Source organism: Drosophila melanogaster, chromosome 2R (genome assembly GCF_000001215.4).
Source record: "Drosophila melanogaster chromosome 2R".
Taxonomy (NCBI): domain Eukaryota; kingdom Metazoa; phylum Arthropoda; class Insecta; order Diptera; family Drosophilidae; genus Drosophila; species Drosophila melanogaster.
Window position 1 is genome coordinate 20,079,945 of NT_033778.4, and position 18,498 is coordinate 20,098,442.

The 18,498-nt window shown below is 42.4% G+C and overlaps 2 long non-coding RNA genes across 2 annotated transcripts, besides 1 other annotated feature; both read left to right on the forward strand.

Annotated features, from left to right (window-relative positions):
* Positions 1-5,015: 5,015 nt before the first annotated feature.
* Positions 5,016-6,751, forward strand: lncRNA:CR44632 (long non-coding RNA:CR44632). The gene is made up of 2 exons (NR_124643.1): positions 5,016-5,713; positions 5,901-6,751. It is a non-coding gene; the product is annotated as a long non-coding RNA:CR44632 (long non-coding RNA).
* A 1,373-nt stretch (positions 6,752-8,124) lies between these two features.
* Positions 8,125-8,157: a mobile genetic element.
* A 2,693-nt stretch (positions 8,158-10,850) lies between these two features.
* On the forward strand, positions 10,851-11,351 carry lncRNA:CR44633 (long non-coding RNA:CR44633). The gene has a single exon (NR_124644.1). It is a non-coding gene; the product is annotated as a long non-coding RNA:CR44633 (long non-coding RNA).
* Positions 11,352-18,498: the final 7,147 nt, after the last annotated feature.

The following is an 18,498-nucleotide window of genomic DNA, read 5'->3' on the forward strand; positions in this document are numbered from 1 at the left end:
AAGCTTACAAAATGATGCATTTTCCTATGCAACAGTCAGGCGGCAACGACATAATTTAGACTTTTCGCCCTGGCAGCCACAATCCCTCCAGTTCTCCACCCATTTTCTCTGGGTAAAAGCCAAAAGAAAACGCTTTTCCCTCCACCTTCACTCCCGTGTCCCATTGTCTGGTGAATTAAGTGCAAACATTAGCAGCAAACAAAGCCCAGCCGAGATGATGACGATGTGTAAGGCGATGATGATTGCGCCGGAGATGCTGATGAAGACGATGTTGGGCGGTTCTGATAATACCCCATGGACTTTACACCTAGGCAAATGGAACGTGATAGAGCTTTTTCACTCGTTGCGACTCCGCTCGTGCAAATGATTATCAATCATTTTGGGATTAAAATTCCTTGTGGTGTTTTGTCACACATTTCGTTGTTTCTCCAGGAGAGTGAGATATACTTAACACGTATATATTTATAGAAATGGATGGCTGCATCGGAGGCACAGCGCATTGTGTCTCGGATCGCCATCAATATTAAGAGCGGCGGTATTTAGCATAAAAAAGTCTTTCAGAAAGCGGCCCCCAAATGTTGCAGGTGTCCCGGTCACAAATCTCCGACGAGAAAGTAATCTTATTTTACTTTAGTTTTAAAATTGAAATCCAATACACCAAGTATATTACAGCAAGTTCGCAAAACACCTATTTTACCCTCGGTATGTGGAAAAAAAAAGAAAGAAAAAGCTATAGTGCAAGCTGCATATGCAGATACATCTATGTGATACACAGATAGATAGATACACCTACGGGGTTAAAAAATGTTGCCTGACAATATTTCCTCGCTGCCTGATCTGTTTGCCGTTGATGGCTTTTGTTCGGTTTTTGTTTCAGTTTCAGTTCAAGTTCCCATGTTTTTCTTTTGAACGATTCTCACGTATGTGTTCCTACTGACAAGTGGATTTAGCGACATTGACATATGAGTTTACAGATAGTTTCGACTTTTCTTCAATGCTGAGTGATGCTGCTAATGGCTGGTAATTAATATTGTAACGGGCCATGCATTTTCAAACAGAGCACCATTTTGCCAGCTAAACGGACTTGTGACCCAGGGCGTTTGACTTAATCCGGATCGTAAATTGAACGGCCCACAGAATATCATAAATTCGGCCGATAAGTAAGCCCCTTCTAATGCCCGAGCTGAGCTCAGAGCACCAAGCTCGATGCAATGAACTGTTTCATAAGCAATTATTGGCCAGATTTATGGAAGGCCCCCCTTTGGAGCCCGTCGACGATTCGTGTCAAGGCGTTGGCAATTAATGTGGCCGGCTAGTAAATTCGAATACGAAATTCTATTTCTGGAGCGAAGTCTACTTAAACATTTCCGTACTAGACCAGGTAGCAAACAGGATGCCGGGAATGGAAGAGAGTGGGTCGGATTTCGGGAAGGCAATAAAAACTGTCATGATTTACAGTTCGCACTCTTTACGATGTCCCGGCGGTCTCTAGTCGGCGACTCTATCGGTTTGGAATTATATGGAATTTAACTAAGCGGGAAATATATTTAAGCATAATTCTACTTTTATTTTTTCCTACTACTGCTGCTGCTACTCTTCAACTCTTTTTGGGCTAGCTTATGTCGGAGTTTTGTTTTATGTTTCTGGGTTTTATGGCCCAAGCGCATTTCCTTTACAAACGGTGGCAGTATGGCCATAAAAGTACTCTTTTTTTTTTGTTTGAACTTGGACCAAACAGCAAGCAACAGTAGGAATAGGAGTAGGAGTAACTATGGAGAATTCTGTGAGCCGTTTGATGGACCGACCTGACGTAATTAAAATCAGTTATTGGCATATTCGATGCCTGATTCCCGCTCGGCCCACGTAATCCACATAAAAGCCAACGCTTTAGACCAACTCTGGCGCATTGCGCATAAAACATTTTCCGTCATGTAGTATTTTCACTTAAAATTCACACTTGATACACAGAGCGGGCATTTATCATTTGGCTGAGATCTGGCGTTGCCTTTTCAGAGCTTTCCACCGAGGCCTAAAGTGTTGCCTCTTAGGGTTTTCAGACCGTTTTCGCATCTTTTGATTTATTTTATTTCCAAGTGCCAGTGCCCCATGTTGTCGTCGTCGTCTTCGGCCTTTTATTTGTAAGGCAACCTAAATATTGAGATACGAATCTGCGGTCAGTGTCAACTGGAGCGAGTGTGTGCGGGGAAGTTCCTTCGCCTCATTAGACGAGTGCTCGTAAAAAGCGAGCACATCTCAGCCAGCTCGACAGTTCTCACGGATCCAGCTTTGGCCAGATGTCACCGATAGAGGGAATAATAGTTCCCCATGGACGTGCCTTACCCAAGCTCTTTAGTAGATTATCCGACCGTTGGTCGTCTTACCCGGAGTTGATAAGCTACGTTCAGCTAATTACATTACTGAAGCGATATAAGTGTAACTAAGTTCAAACATATCTTTTCTACAAGTAAAATATAAAAAGCTATCTTACGTTAAGAGTTTAAAAACTACCTGGCTTATTGTCGCTCAATCCGAATACCAATAAACTTTATGTCCTAAACCAAGATAGCTGCTTGAGTCATGAGGTAAAAACAATTTCTGGGTTTGGAAACTCCCCATGCACCGTTAGTTGAGTTAAGTTGGTTTGGTTTTTTGTGGAGGCTTTTATCAATTGTTCAATTGTCGGGTTCGAAGCCAAAGTATGACAAAGTGGGCAACATTAACGCTTTGTATGCATCAAAAGACATGTAGAAACCCCGAAAAAATTATGACAATTTCATTCGAAGAACCACTTCGTCAATGTCAGGCTGACGAGCCCCAAGATCTTTTACTCTCTCGCTCCATTCAAACTCATTTTCTTGGCCCTGGCTTTTTGAGCCTCTTACCTGTTACCTGTTTTTTTTTAAGAAGCAAGTTCCTTAAGCAACTTGTCGTGTTTTCTCGTTTCAAATGTAACAAAAAGCGCACAGCTGTCCGCCAAGTAACTAAGAAAAAACCTTGTAAGCCTTGGCTAAAGCCTAATTGCTTACTCCCTTCTTCCGAGAATTGTCCTAAAACGTAACTAACTTTGTAGTTAGATAGTTGGAGACCCCCTAAAAACATGGGCAGAATTTACATGTTATGCAACATTACAACGAAGTTAAAAGCCAACCGATTGTGTGTGGTCCGAAAGGTCAAAAGGCTTGACACCGCCTCAGACCAGCAAATCAATATGTGGGCTTACAGAAAAGGCCAGCGGCCAGCAAAATAGTTGCCCTAAGACGGCTTAAGAAAACACTTATGTACTTCTTAGCGGCTTTGGCAAACGAAACGAAGCCAAAGAATTGAGGACTGTGGTTTAGAGGCGTTAAGTGGGAAAATTAAAGTAAGTGGATTTGCTTAACCGAAACTTGAACGTGATATAAATAAAAATTGAAATAATATATTACATATCAAATACTTTAAATCTAGCATTGCATTTTATTCAGTAAATGTAGTCTACCAATTTAACTCGATTTTTATTGCATAAGTTTACCCATTGAACCACAGTGATTCAACTTGTCACTTTGTTTGTTCGTCGGCCACTTTTTGGTAACGGTTGGAGCCAAAAACTCTGGTCCACCTGGCTTATGGCCCACAAGCAAAACCACAAACTGAATGCTGGCAGTGGGAGCGCGTGTTTTTTCTGTACGACTATCAAACTGTCAGAAATTATGACATTTGAAATTTCACGTAACCGGACAAGAAAGTTGAGGCTTTGCCCCAGCCCAGCCAGATATCCGTGAAAAGCCAAAGCTAAAGCCAAAGCCAAGTGTTTCGAGTGTCAAGTTGGGTTGTTGCTGATGCTTTTGTAGCTGCTTCCTCGAAATACATACAAAATTTTCAATTACAGTTCGTGCCAAAACGAGAGAGATCAAATTTAGCGCCCGGCTTACATATCTGTCCGGTTGTCTATCAAAAATGTACATATCTCGAAAAAAGCACACACCGCAGCAGCATATTTAAATTGTTGAACATGAATGAAAGCCTCGTATTGCAGAAAAAAATAAGAAAAATAAGTCTGCAGCTCTCGGGCACTCAGACACACGCGCCAAAAATTTGTTTTCACATTTCGAGAGGCAAAGAAGAAATCTGCGGTACTGAATGGAAAACGCGATTGCTTGTTTTTGTCATCGCCCCACGGTGTCCACAATTGTTGAGTATGCAAAATGGGGATATATGTACATATTCCAGGCTGGGAATATGAGACAGACCCGTGCAAAAGCAAAAACGAAAGACAATTTCCGAAAACTCGATTTGGCGTCAAAACATTTTTGTTTTATTTTTGTCATTTAATTGAAATTTAATGATAAGGCACTTATTTATATGCACAGCCAGCAATCAAAAAGTTCGGCATATGGATTTCGTTGAGCCGCTCGCGAATGACTCAACGAAAGTTTCTAAGAAGTGCACACAATCGATGAGTAATGGCATTCAAATGCGATTGTTCGAATTAAAATGATTATTTCGTGACACGCATGTCAGAATATATAACTTTTTGCCCACACTATTTGACAGGTCTGAGTCTTCCGAACAATTGGATGTGAAGCTAACAAAAGATTATTGGCATTATTGATATTCAATTCAATTCAAAAGTTTTTTTTTTTTTGCATAGCATTTCAAGACTGCGTTCGAAATAAAATAACAATCATTGTTAAATATACATAGGAGAAATAAAAATAATAAAATAATAATTTCTGATTTTGAGAAACTTTCTAATAAACTGGATTTTCATGATGGCATTCTTAGTGTAAACCCTTTAACTTTTCTTATGACGAAAATTGGTCAAAAGTAGCGCAATAGCTGGTCGCATTTGCCAACTTCCGTTTCCCAGATTGCTCACTTTTGAAATTTGATATTTACCAATTCTTCAGCTGAATGTGAAATTTTGTGCCCATCGAGCAGGTTGTGCGTGCTATTTCTAGCTATAGGGTTTTTAGCTCGCCATTTCTGCACCGAGAACAGCCATTCAGCATTCGACTGGGCTAAGAGAGGAAAAAAAGCTGTTAACTAGGCAGAAAGCGAAACAGTTCACCGGCTTCCATTGGCAAAAGGCGATGGATGATGAGTGAACGGCCGGGGGAAGCTGACAAAGCAATTTGCAGGCGAGAAAGGTGATTTTCAAATTGGTTCATTGTGCCTTGGGGTCTCTTCGCAGCCTTATTGAAATCGAATTGAATTGAATGGAATGAAATTGATTTATTTGTTTGTTTGCCTGTTTGTTGGCTGGCGCGAAATTTGCATATAAGTGCGATATAATTGATTAGAAAGTGTGTGTGTGAGAAAGAGCCTATCGATAGGAGGAGTTATTGGTTTATATGTACATACATAGGATGGATCCACGCACTTTCGCTGGAAAGGCAAATGCGGGCCAGAAAACCGCTTTGAATGTGCATATTTTTCAAAGAATTTTCCTGGCCGTGCCGGCAAATCGCTATTAAAGGCAGCGGCGAGAGGCCTCCAATGATGGGGAAAAACTTGAAGTGAAATAAAAAGCGGACGGGCCGAGAAGCACAGCTGTCAGGCCGGGCGGGCACTCGAAATAATTTTCGTGGAAATGTATCAACAAGAAGAAAAATGCCGGGCAGAACGAGACCTTCCACCATTTCAGCCCATCATCATCTCTCTGGCACACCACGCAAAGTTCTGTTCTTTTGTTTGAAGGCCGGCAATGGAAGAAACTCATAAGAAAAACGGGGTAAGGAGTAGGCCAGTTTTCGACACTTGTCCAAGTGCGAACGGCCTGTTTGGTTGATCATTGGGTCTGCGGGGGAAAGGGGGAATCTTCTGACAGCCAGTCTGTCTGGGATGGCCAACAATTTGTTTTTCCCCCACTTACACTTTAACCTTTTCTCTATTCCTCCATTCCCATTTCAATTCCACAGACGAGTCTGGGCGGCATAATTTCGGCAACTGTCTAAAGTAAAGTGGAAAGCGACTTGTCACTTGCCTTTCTTATGAAATACGTCAGCGCGAGTTGGAAAAACGCGGCCCCAATGAGCGTAGAAGCTGGAAAAACTTCAAGTGGTCTGTCAGCAACATTTCAAACAAAGCGTCGGCGATCCAGCAACACTAAAAAACACTAGAAACACCAGCAAAACCAACTGAAACAGTCCTCGTCGGTGACAGCAACGAGATAATACACTGGAAAATAAATAGTGCACTTCGCAAAATGATTTTTGCAAATGTTGTTAAAATTATGTCGTTATTGTTTTTATTTTATTATTATGTTCTAACATATCAAACTATAGTCTAAAATGTCCAATAAAATATACCTTTATTATATAGGTGGGTATTTTTTCCACTGTAGGAAACTAAAACGAAACTTGTTTGCATCCTCTAACGACGCTGTGCATTTTGTTCACACTCACACTCAGTCACATTTGTCAGCCATTGAGGAGCCGATGTGGCACTGCCTCAAAGCTTTTCCCCCCAGGAAACCCGTGTGGCATACAGAACAGTTCGACATTTCAGCTGGCAGGCAGAGTGCAGAATGCTGAATGCAGAATGCCGAATGCAGATGGAGATGGAGATGCATTGCAGTGGGAGCAGGCCCCAACAAGCTCGTAAAGCACAATGAATGCTGGATGGGATTCGCAGAGACAAAGCCAGCAGTTTGGTAGGGGAATGCATAATAAGTCTTGCAAATCTTGAGGTGGAAAATCTCGTTAAGTACGGATATATGTCACCGAGGCTATGAGCCACGTGAGTCTTGTGAAAGTATAGAAATCTGCACAAAGTATTCAAATAAATACCTCGAGAAATAATAACGAATAATAATTAATACAAAGGATCATCGTAAACTTTTCCAGCAAACTGCAATGGAATTCAATGCTCTATCGATTACAAACAAATCAGAATGGAAACGGGAAAATTGCAAGGATCTAATAAAATTTGGCAATATTGGTCGCTATAATTTGGGTACTTGCCAGCAAATCAGTTCGTTCAATAGTAAAGGCAATTATCTTGCCTCGACTTAAAGTAAACACAAAGAAAATTCGCCATCCTGCTCAGCGATTAATTGCAAGTCTGTCGATTTGCTTCTGTGTTTTTGTTAAACTTTTCAGTTGTTTTCCAACAGATTGCAGCTCAATATCGACGAGTCAGGGAGCACGATTTCTTAATTAAAAGTTGGCATTGTCTAATGAAATGGAAAGCGTGGTCGGGTGGGTTGACTCCTGGGTGGTTGGGTGGTTTCCCAGATGGGTGGGCTCTTAGTCCGTCTAGACGATGTTAAACTTTCCCCCAATATCATCCACCAGCAGCAGCAGCAGCAGATGGGAGAACTTGGCGATATTTATTTTTACAACCGGACATGCTGCAAACTTTTTACTGACGGCGACGACGACGGCTACGTGCGAAAGTGAAACGCTTAAAAAGGCATCGAATGTCTTTATTATGCTGCCAAAGGCGAAGCCAATCAGCCAGGCATTGGAAAATCGAAACTGCTGCACCAGGAGGAGCTGCAACATGGCATGTCATCAAATTTTATTGTTATTTAAATGACGAGACCGAGACGAAGACAGTGGAGGAGGAGTAGCAGGAGGGGGGCAGCTACTGCTTCCCCAGTTCTTTGGCGCTCATGCAAAGTCTACTACGCTTTTTCGCCGCATTGTTGCCAATATGCAGCGCATGCCTTGCCCGTATAAAGCCAGGCCAAGACCAGCAGAGCCACTTTGTATATAGTGTGGCATGGCCATAGCCAGCCGAGCAGCTCCAGCTCCTTCCACATATATATTTATTGCGCCTCGTTTCAGTCAATGGTGACACTTGCTGCATTTTAAATGGGCGCGCGCCTGCACATTGCAGTTCTCGAGGGGGGATTTTGGGGGCATGAAACGGGGGGTTTCCCGGGGTCGGGAGAATGCAGAAGGTGCCTGGCAACACATTCCGCAGAACCGCCTGAGTCCGCTGCTCCAACACGTTTCGCGGCCATCATTTTGCGCAGTTTTGTCCATTAAAATCATCAAAATGTATGGCGCTGGGGTTTATGTTTATGAAAAATTTGTCGCTTAAGTTGATTTTATGCTTTGTTTTGAGTGGCTGGAGTGGCTTTGTACAGCTGCAAAAATCGAAAAGAATGTCTGAGCAAAGACACTAGAATACACTAGACACTAGAATTATTCTAGGGTCTTTGGTCTGAGTGCCACGTTTGAAACGTTTATAAAAGATTGAGAAAGAGATTCGAGAAAATAATATCTATGAAATGAAATTCATTGAACAATATATAAGCATACTAGTTTTAGAGCTGCCTTGGCTTTTAAATACCAAAGCTTAAAAAATGTACTTGAATGCGATGAATCAAAGTTTTTGTGCTAAATTAGCTTACTTGAATAATAAAGGCAGTGACAAAAAAAAAAAAAAACTGCAACTAATACATTTTTACTATTACTAGCACCAATGTCAGCTGTCAACAGTTTTCCATTCGAATGTGCAATCAAAGCAAAGTGGCAATAAAAAAATTAGCAACGCATTCAAAATGGTTAAGCTGGCAAAATGAACCAATTTTGGCCACGTAGAGCAAATCAAACTGAAATCAGCCCGCGGGGCAAAAAGAGATAGTCGGATGGGGCTGAGGGAGATGGAAGTACGGCAAAGGCAAATGCGGTAATTATTTTTTAATGTAACAAAATAATATCTGACCAAAACGATCAAGTCACGCAAGTTTCGAACGAAGCCGAGTCCCGAGGAAGAAGAAATTAACATGAGAATAAATAAGAAATTTTCAGCAGCCTGGTCTGGGCCAAAATTGAAATCGAATCCGCCAGCACGAAAGTGGCCTAAACCTGCAGCACGCACGACTTCGCAGGTGGATGGAAGAAGGGGCCGAATTCAGGTGAGGCTGACTATGGGGAGTGTTACCGCTTTGCCACCTCATGACGCATGCGCCGCGCTTCCGTTCACGATTGGCAAATTATTTCGAAGTGCGAAACCCAAAACCCCAACGAAAGACGCCGTTAGACTGCAGAAGACCCAAGTAGTATTATCAATCTGATTAATCGGCCGGCCCACGAACCGTTTCAACAGCAGCTACATCGACCGAAATCAAATTAAAAATCCCATACCAGAAAGAGACAGCAATTAATCAATCCGCACTTTAATGTTGATAATGGTATTCTCGCCGAGGGGATTTCACTATTTAATTTAAATTTCATTTGGTCCGAGTTAAAAATCTCTTTATTTCAGCGCCGTCCGACAAATGTCTCGTCATTAGGCCGTCGAGGGTTTCTCGTTTTCTAGTTTTCCGACTTTTCAACTTTTCGACTTGCCTCGCTCGATTCGGCGTTCGTTTCAACACTTGATAACGAGCCGTGGCAGCCCCATTTTCTCGCATTCGGAAAAATCACTTTAAAATTAGTGAAAGTGATTGATTTTTTCACTTAATTTTAGGGTAGACAACGGCGGAGTACATGAGACACAGCACCAGTAATGCCGATAATCAGCTGGGGCACCTTTAAAAAAAACGTTAAAATACGGATCTACGACAGCCTAATGCGCAGGTCCACCAATCCAAATTTGCAATTTGCGCATGCGTCACAGCATTTTATTCGCTGAAAGTTGCTGCCACATGTTGCACTTCCGTCAGGTCACTTTCAGTAACCCCTGCGGAAATATTGAAACTTGCTACCGACTAGCTTAGCTTTTTGGTGTTCGATCGGAAAATAATTATTTTTATTTAAATGTGCAGTATACATTATTGCCTTTGTATATTTTGTTTTTGCCTAAACAGTTTCAGATAAATACTTGACAACTAAGAGATTGCCAAATCGGGCCAATTAAACAACAAACCGTTCGGCAATGTCTGTGCAGATCGCTGATATGTTTATTTTAATTAACAAGACATGAACATATTTCAACATCATAATTAGTAACTCGTGTCTACATATATGTATATGTGTATGTGGTATGTATATGTGGTATGGAAATTGAGCTAATACAGTTATTAGCAAACAAGTTTATTATGTACCTGAAAGCAAATTGAATAACTGTTGACGTTTTTCGACCGATTCAAAGTTGAACTGTGTGGCAGGTACTTGTTTTGGACGTTCTGTCTCGTTATTGGCTAAAAAATGGGTCTTGTAAATATATAGAGCGTAAGGCCGTTGTTTTGAGCACTTAACAACAGAGCAAAAATCTGTGGATTGGGGCGCCGGTCAAAAGGGAAATAAATAAAACACTCACATTGTGTGGATTTTGTGGTGCGCTACAAATTTGCATAAATACCATGGCAACACCAACAGCAACAGCAGCAACAACAAGGACTTGCAGCAGCAACAATTGGCACAATGCGCCGCTAACAATGCAACATGTTGTCGTTGTCGCTTGTAGTTTGGCATGTTGTGAATTATGTTCGGAATTTTTTTTATTCGTTTTCCCTGTTCAGAGCTCCGTTCTACCGACTTACAAATAAATTTATATATTCTGCATACGTGCCACAACAACGGCGACAACAATATGGCAGGACCTTTGAGCCAATCGTTCCATTTAATATTTGTGAGGCCAAAACCAAAACAGCATGCATGTGATGGCCGATGGCCCAGCGGTCAATGCAATTTTTTAATTGCTAACCACAACTTTAATGGGCTGGTTAGTAAAACGTTAGGTGCATTTCTTTTGCTTCAGGGGCTTCACCGATTTTGTGATGAGGTTGGTGCTTCATGCTTGGTAAAAACTAATCAAAAAAGAAAATCTGAATTCAGAAATCTGAACTCTGCCAATCATATTTTTTTCATAATTGTTTATAAAATGAATCGTTGATGAACATGCTGACTTTTATGTAGGTAGAGCACTCGAATTCGTTCAATATTCTTCCACATATACTATATCTAACGTTTTTAGAGTTATTTCGTGCTGCGGTCACATTAGAGACGTTCTGCCGGAATGGCGTGTCATTGTGAAAATGTGTTAATCTTCGGAATTTAGTCAAATCGCTGACTTTAATCATAATTATGGCTCTGCCAATGATGGGGGCACGAGGTCAGTGGGCGGAGGGCGCAAGGCGTGGCACTCAACCGCCAAACGTGCCAGCTGCCACCGATTGCAGCTAGCTCGCCAGTGCCATTGTCAAAGTAAAGGACCCTCGAGTGGGCCGAACGGATGACGACGAGGATGAAGCTGAATGGATGAGAGCGAGAATGAGAGGCTGAGGACCAGGATCGGAATGAGGATGACGAGTGGCAGCCACCACAAACTACAACTCGTGCACGCACGGACACAAAATTTCGATTGCATCCCGGACTGGCGAAACGGCAGAGCCCAGTTGCCACGAGACCCACTTCACTCAGCTGCAATGCACTGCACTCTGCACTTGGAGAAAAGAAGAGACATTCATTTAAATAATTCAGTAAAAAAAAAATATGCCAAATAAAATGATTTAGATCCGGATATAAATAAAGCTCGAAGATACATAAGTTAATCCCCGCCCTTAGCGCGTCACATTTAATTCTTTCTTTTCGGTGATAATTAAACCAAAGTAACCATTTTTCTCGGTGCACTCTGAACTCTGAACCACTGGCGACAAAACGCAGTCCTCGAGTGGCTGCCATGTCACAGCAACCGGAACACGGCCAGCCCCTTTCACGCTGCAATGTAAATCAATGCAATAATTAAGAAAATTTTTCGTTTATGCGTGAGGCCCTTGAAAGTGCAGCAGCTCCTCGATGAGGTCGGCAAACAAACGTCCATCAACCACGCAGCTCGTTAGCTCAACTGCAATTAGACAGCCCCCAAGGAAGTCGCCTGACACTCCCCATTCCCCGCCCCCAAGGAAATACTTGACAAATGTGCGTAAAAGTTCATGAATTTTAATTGGGGGCGGCTTGCAGTAGACAGAAAAAAGAGATAATTCCATATGCCTAAAACAATAGCATTAATGTTCTGTATATATATCGAAAATATTCCATTAGGTCTATTTTGGTAGCTGTATTTTAACTTTTAATATAGCATGCTCTTACTCCATGCCTTTAAGATTGTAGACCTTGAATTCCCATCCAATTTTTGTAGGTGTACGTTGGCCTTACCCCTGGGACATCACCCATACATACATCACACATGTGCATTGTTTTTGTTAATTAGGAAGTCCAGATCGCACCCTAAGTTCAGGTTCAGGATCGGCTTAAGGTCGGGATGTTAGGAACGCGTACTTCCGATCGGCGGCGCCTCGTTCTGGGGCAATGCCGCCGAAGTTTCGCACTTCAATGAGAAATTTCATGTAGTGTGGCGAGTTCGCATTGGTTTTCCGAGATTTTTCGACCGCTCCGAATGTGTTTTTTTTTTTCTAATTTTTATGCAGCCAGCATGCAAGTTGGTCACGTCTTGGTCTGGTCGGCATTCTAGCTTGCAGTTTATGCTCTATTTAGGTTGTTTTTATTAGCCATGTCTACCGTTTGTGTGCTAGCAAGGCCCATAAAAACAAGCAGCTAAAACGTGTTGTTCCATGTGATTGTACTGCCTGTCATTTGGCCAAACTAAGGCTAATGCACTCTGACCGGCAGCGGGAAGATGGTAAATGGGAAGTGAAATGCACTCGATCATTAAATAAATCCACAAACATTCGGCAGGAAAATTTAAATTAATTACAAACATGTAAGGGCGGGAATAAAAAAAAAACACGAAACGCAAAAAAAAAGCCTTTAGCATATGGAAAGACGTGCCATTGACAAGCAATTAAATTAAATTAAATTGTGCAGAGCGTATCTTCGGATGTAATGGGATGTTGTTGTTAAATGTATGGCCGTGTTTTAACACGTAAATTGGTGGGCGGGCTTAAGGGAAACTCCCACGAAACAAAAACGTCGGCAAACAAACAATCGGCAGTCCGATAGAGAAAAAACTTATTAGCATGATGATTATTAATTAATTGAAAAAGTGAATGAAGCATAAAATGTGCAATGAATAATGAAAGCGTTCACCGAGCAAAAAAAAAAAAAGCAAACAAAAAACACGCACTATGCAAATGCAAACAAACAGGCGGTTAAAACATGGAAAATGGCCAGTATGTGAAGCATATGGAAATTGGGGAAACAGAAAAGGATCAGCTCAAGGGAAATTAAAAAATTGATTTCAGTTAATTGATCAGTTGTAATTAAAAGGCGTATTAATTAGCACAATGAGTTAAATGTATGTACCGAAGGCTTTTTTCCTGATTAATAAACAGTTGAAGTTTAGTCTAAGTGATTAACACTTTTCTCATTAACTAGCTTTAGGTATATTCAACTTCTTGACGGCTTTTTACAGTGTAATTTTCAAAGCAGTTGCCTGCTAGCCAGTAAATTTTGTAAGGGTTAAGGGTCTGTTCTTGGCAGGCGGCGAAAATTTATTAAGCGCAAAACTATAATTAAACCAAAGTAAAAATTATTAAGGCACGAAGCGCGCGAAGAAACAGAGAAACTAGTTCTGCTTGGGCTGGCAACCAGTTTCTGGACGAGGGGCAATCGCGTTGCAAGAACGATTTAATTTTATGCAGAAATCATAAAAACGCGTCAGGTAACAAGATAGTTGCTGCTCATGGTTAATTGTACGGAGCTGGGACTGGAGTTGCCCTGAAAAATGATGCAAAGTCGAATATCTTCAAGAATATTCAGCCCGACTCTTGCGCAATTACGCTCGAAGGCACCGAGTGCTGGGGAAGTCGTAAATACGGCCAGACACAAGTGTGGTTTATAGTTAACACCTAGCCGGGGCATAAAGCTTATCCCCGGCTTCCTGTGCTAATTTCCAGGTTCAACGATCCGATATGAAGGTACGCCATACATATCTGCGGCCTCCATCGCTGCAGTGAACTTCTGATCGGATGCCCTGGCCCCTGGTGAATTTAATTAATGATTCTGCATTGTTCGATCGCGACTGCCACCACCGAGATTCTTTTGTGTGCGCACAAAAGTTTGGAATTGTAATTGTTGTGGGTCCGGTCAATGCAGGCAGTTGAAATTTGTAACGCCATCATCATTAGACACAAAATCTTCGATAGTTTTTTTTCATTTTCGGTTCTCTAACAAAATTAATTTGACTATTCTCCGCCGTTCGCCTATGGTGCCTAATAAGCCATAGGCAATTAAGCAAAACACTTACTCATGCCGTCCAAATCCGAATCCGAATCTGAATGTGAGTCTGTGTCTAAGACTTCTCGAGTTTGAGTCGGAATATTGGACACGCGAAACTATGGTCACTTCTTCATCAGCCGAGGGGTTTTTGGCACAGCGGGCGATCCATCCATAAAAGCAATTCATTATGGCTTATGAATCCAAACATATATTCATGCAGATATACACACAATATCAGTGGAAGTGGCGCTCTAAGCGTCGTTGTTAACGCGCAGTTTATGGCACTTTTTCGGGCCACATTGCCGGAGATATGGGGGTTCTGTCGAAGTAGCGAGGGAAAGCGCCAAAAATTTTGTGGCCGAAAGTGTGTCTCAGTCAGCTCAAATGCTAATTAATTGTTCTAATATCGCTCACAAACTGGCGTCCATTAATCAGACGAACTTTCATTCATGGATGTGGAAGAAGATATTGACCCTGACGAGATCTACTGGGCAAAAACTATAACATGATAATATATTTCCACAGTTTAAATAGTAAAAAAAAAGATATATTTTACTTATAATCCAATTTATTTAAAATTTGTTTCATTTTCGCAGAATTGGGAGAATTCCCATTTCCCTGAGCTTTCGTGTATCCACAGTTGGCAACCCAATCACACGCGTGGCAAAAGCAAATCCCAGAATTCGAAAGGCATTTTCCAAAATATTTTTCTCACAACTCATTTATACATTTACACATTCACCAGACAGAGTGTTTTTGCCAAATTACATGGAAATAACATACACATTTTTGATTCATGTGCTTCCCAGCTCATTTTGTATACTTTTCCGCTCCGGTTTCCGACAGTTTTTTTTTTTTTTTCTTACCACATTTTTTTGCTGCGTAATCTACACAAAAGCCGCATAAAAGTGCATGAAATTAGGCGGAAATTGAACTTGAGAGGGACTCTCATGGCTTAGAATTATGAATGGCGCGACGGGTGTGAGTGCTTTTAAAAACCAATTAATAAATTTTAAATGTATGCACTGCAGGTTGCTCGCTCCGCTGATGTTTTGTTTATTATGCAGTTCGCTGCATGAGGCGCAAAGTTCCGCCGCTTTGGCCCCCGTTCTTTATATCTTTATTTTGTTGGCTGGCGAGAACCCAGCACGAGTTTGTCAGTGGCTCATTTTTCTTGGGGCTGCGACTGGACGCTTTGCATTGTCTTGGTGAAAAATTAAGTGTGAACAACTTATTGAGGAATTTGTACAGGTGGCAGCATCACCATCGCCATCACCTTCAGCTTCAGCTTCGGCAGAAGAACCAGATCCACGCCGGGCTGCCGTCGATTGTTTAATGACTTCATTTGCGAGGTTACAGCCCCAGAATCCAGAATCGAACGGAGAACACAGCCGCTCGGGTTAATGAGCACAGCTCTACGGGCTTGGCCCCCCAACTGATATGGCCACAAAAAGCCAAGAACAAAAACAGGAAACCGAAAATCTTCCGGCAGTACGGGGGACGCGATTATTGAGCTCTGGCTGAGACCAATCCATCGATTTAGACATTACATCAGGCACTGTGGTAAGACTAATGATGTCAATGAATATCTGGTTTTGGTAGGAATCGACATGTGTTTGAAAATATTTATAATTTAAGAGTAGATACAAGTTGCTTGTGTAATATGCTGATACTATCTTCATACCTAATAACTTATCTTAACTTATAATTTATATTAATTTGCTAATATCAATCCACTTTGAGATATACGAATAACATTTATTGGACAGATTCCACGGCCTCTTGCTTCTGTTCGCCCCCGTCTCTGTGGCTGAAAACTGTCTGGATTGCAAACGCATACCGATACCAAACTAGACTCAGATCGATGGGTCCAATAAGCCAACCTGCCACATGGCAACCGCAACGCAGTCATGGCAAATGTGGAGCAGCTCGCCGGCCCGCGATCATGTCACTAAAGTTGATAACGCCGATTACTTCACATACTTGGCATATTGTCGAACTTGCCGGGAATCGCGCATTGCATTGCACCTACATATATGCGTACCTCTGGCCAGGTTATAAGGAGCAGCAACAAGAGGGGGTGACTGGTTGGGACGGGATGTGGATTGCAGCTTCTCTGCAGCCGCTCCACATGACACATGAGTAATGGCCACGCAGGCAAATTTATGACAAGTCACATTTCTGATGTGCTCGTTTATCAAAGCCCATAGACAGGAACGGGCTGTGCCAGGAACTGGAAATGGTGTGGCATGGGTATAAGTACGGGCACCGCGATTCCGAGCTGGAAGCTGGAAAAAGGGGGCCTTGGAGGCGGAAAAAGCGGGCTGACAGGCGCGCGTGACAAGCGAGGAGCAGAGCGTCCAGCGAGCTGCCAGGTTCCCAAGTTCCCAAGACCTGGCCGTGGCATTGAGTTAATTATAAACGACGAGAGTGAGCTTCAATTGATGCCGGAGTGGTGGCCAAAGGAAGCCTCTCAGCTGGCAGCTAATCCCAGCTGACTGACTGATCAAAAGGCGGCTGAAGATGGATGGTCAAGGGCTTTTATTAGGTTGTTCCGAATCTCAGGTGGAACGGAATTGAGATCTACAACTCCAGCGGCGGAGTCACACACAGAGAAATACTGTCATCTTGATATAAGCCAGTTGGGCAATAACAATAGTTAGATAATAAATATAACTACGAATTTTCCCCTTAGGAAATCATTTAAATATACGTACTTTCATTTTATTTTACTCTTTATATGGGTATTTAAAGAACTTCTTGTTGGTAGAACCACACTGCACGACTTCGACTTGGCGATGTAAATCGCTCACATAAGCGAATTTGTAGCCGCGAATCAGCAGAGCAATTAATTCTGCGAATCGATGGGAAGCTGCCAGTCGATCGTCGCGAATTATCGCTGAAGTTGGGCCGTTCAAATGACAATTCCAGGCAATAAGCCATGCAAATGGCAGCTCAAGTGAATGCTAAGAAACCAATAATAATAAAAATACACGAGAGCGTGGGCTTCCATCGTCCATCCACCATCCTCCACGCCAAACATCCTTCAGAGGCGAAAGACGGGCGATTAGATCACAATACGAACGCTCGTAAAAACGTAGAAATTCTCTGGACCTTGTTACGTTTTGCATAAACTGTTTGGCGATTCGGCTACGTCGGAGTGAAAAATAAGCAGCCAGCCATCCAGGAGATATTATGGAGGTCCGGGCTCCGCATTCACATCCACTCCATTCGCCTTGATGGCATCGTTCTAGGTAAAGAAAGCTGCTGACTGAGCCAAGTTCGCCCGGTTATATATGGTGTATTGCCATCCAGTGGACACCTACGTGTGACAAAAGCCAGTGCCACACTTTTGTTTGCGACCAAACTGCATGTGGGTCTTACCAAACATTGCTGGCCATTAGCACGCACGAGGCCAAGAGCAAGCCCAGTCCCAACTTCCAATCCCAATCCAAGGAACGGAAAACGAAATACGAAGAGGATGAGGACGAGGACGAGGATGAGGCCTTTGTGTGTGCCACACAATCATGATCAAGACTTGACAAATTCTGTTGTCTTGCTTTAGTTTTGTGGCAGGGAATGGTTTATGTGGGGCATTAAGCTGGCCAGGAAACCCGGCGAGATCGTTTTGGAAGACAATGTAAGCTGCACAGAAACTAGAAGAGAGAGTGTGTCTCGTCTATGGGATTCTTTAGATGAGAAATTCAGATAGGCTTAAAATTCTATATCCTTTGTCTAGCACTGTGTTTATTCTTTAGTACCAATTTAATATTTTATACTTGTTTAAAAATATGTAAGGTAAGATGAAGTTTAAACCATGCGGTAATTGATGAGAAGAATGTGTCATTAAAAGGGCGACACCGCATCTGATGGTATCCCGCAAAATACTTCTCAAAGGACGAATTATCCGTTCAGCGCTCGGATCGCAGGATTACAATGAGTGGCAACAGCTGGAGTCGTTAACGCTTCAATGGAATGGAAGTAAAATTCATTGTAAAGTCACTGCGGACGCGGACTCCTTTCGCCGTGATTTTCATAATTCAAATTGACCGTATCCTGGCGAAGGATGGTATACGCGCCGGGGTCATAATGAAATTCACTTTGTTTTCGTTGGGGCAACCCGAGCTTTTTTTTTTTGCTTTTTTCCTGCTGGGCTCGTCCTTCCTCTTTCTTGGCTGCTCTCTCGTGAAGTGAAAATGCCATTCAAGCAGAATAATGCAATATAAACTGTTGCAGCTTGAGCGGAGCTACTCAACCGATGAGGGCGCTCTGTGGGTTGAGAACTGGGAACTGCGAACTGGGAACCCGTTGACAATCGACAAAAGACAGCCGACCAAGGAGGACATTCTCACTTGTGTGTGCTTGAAGGCGTCTGGTAAAACATGAAACCACAAAAGATCTGGCTGGCTGACTGGCTGGCTGGATGGCTGGCCCAAGGAAT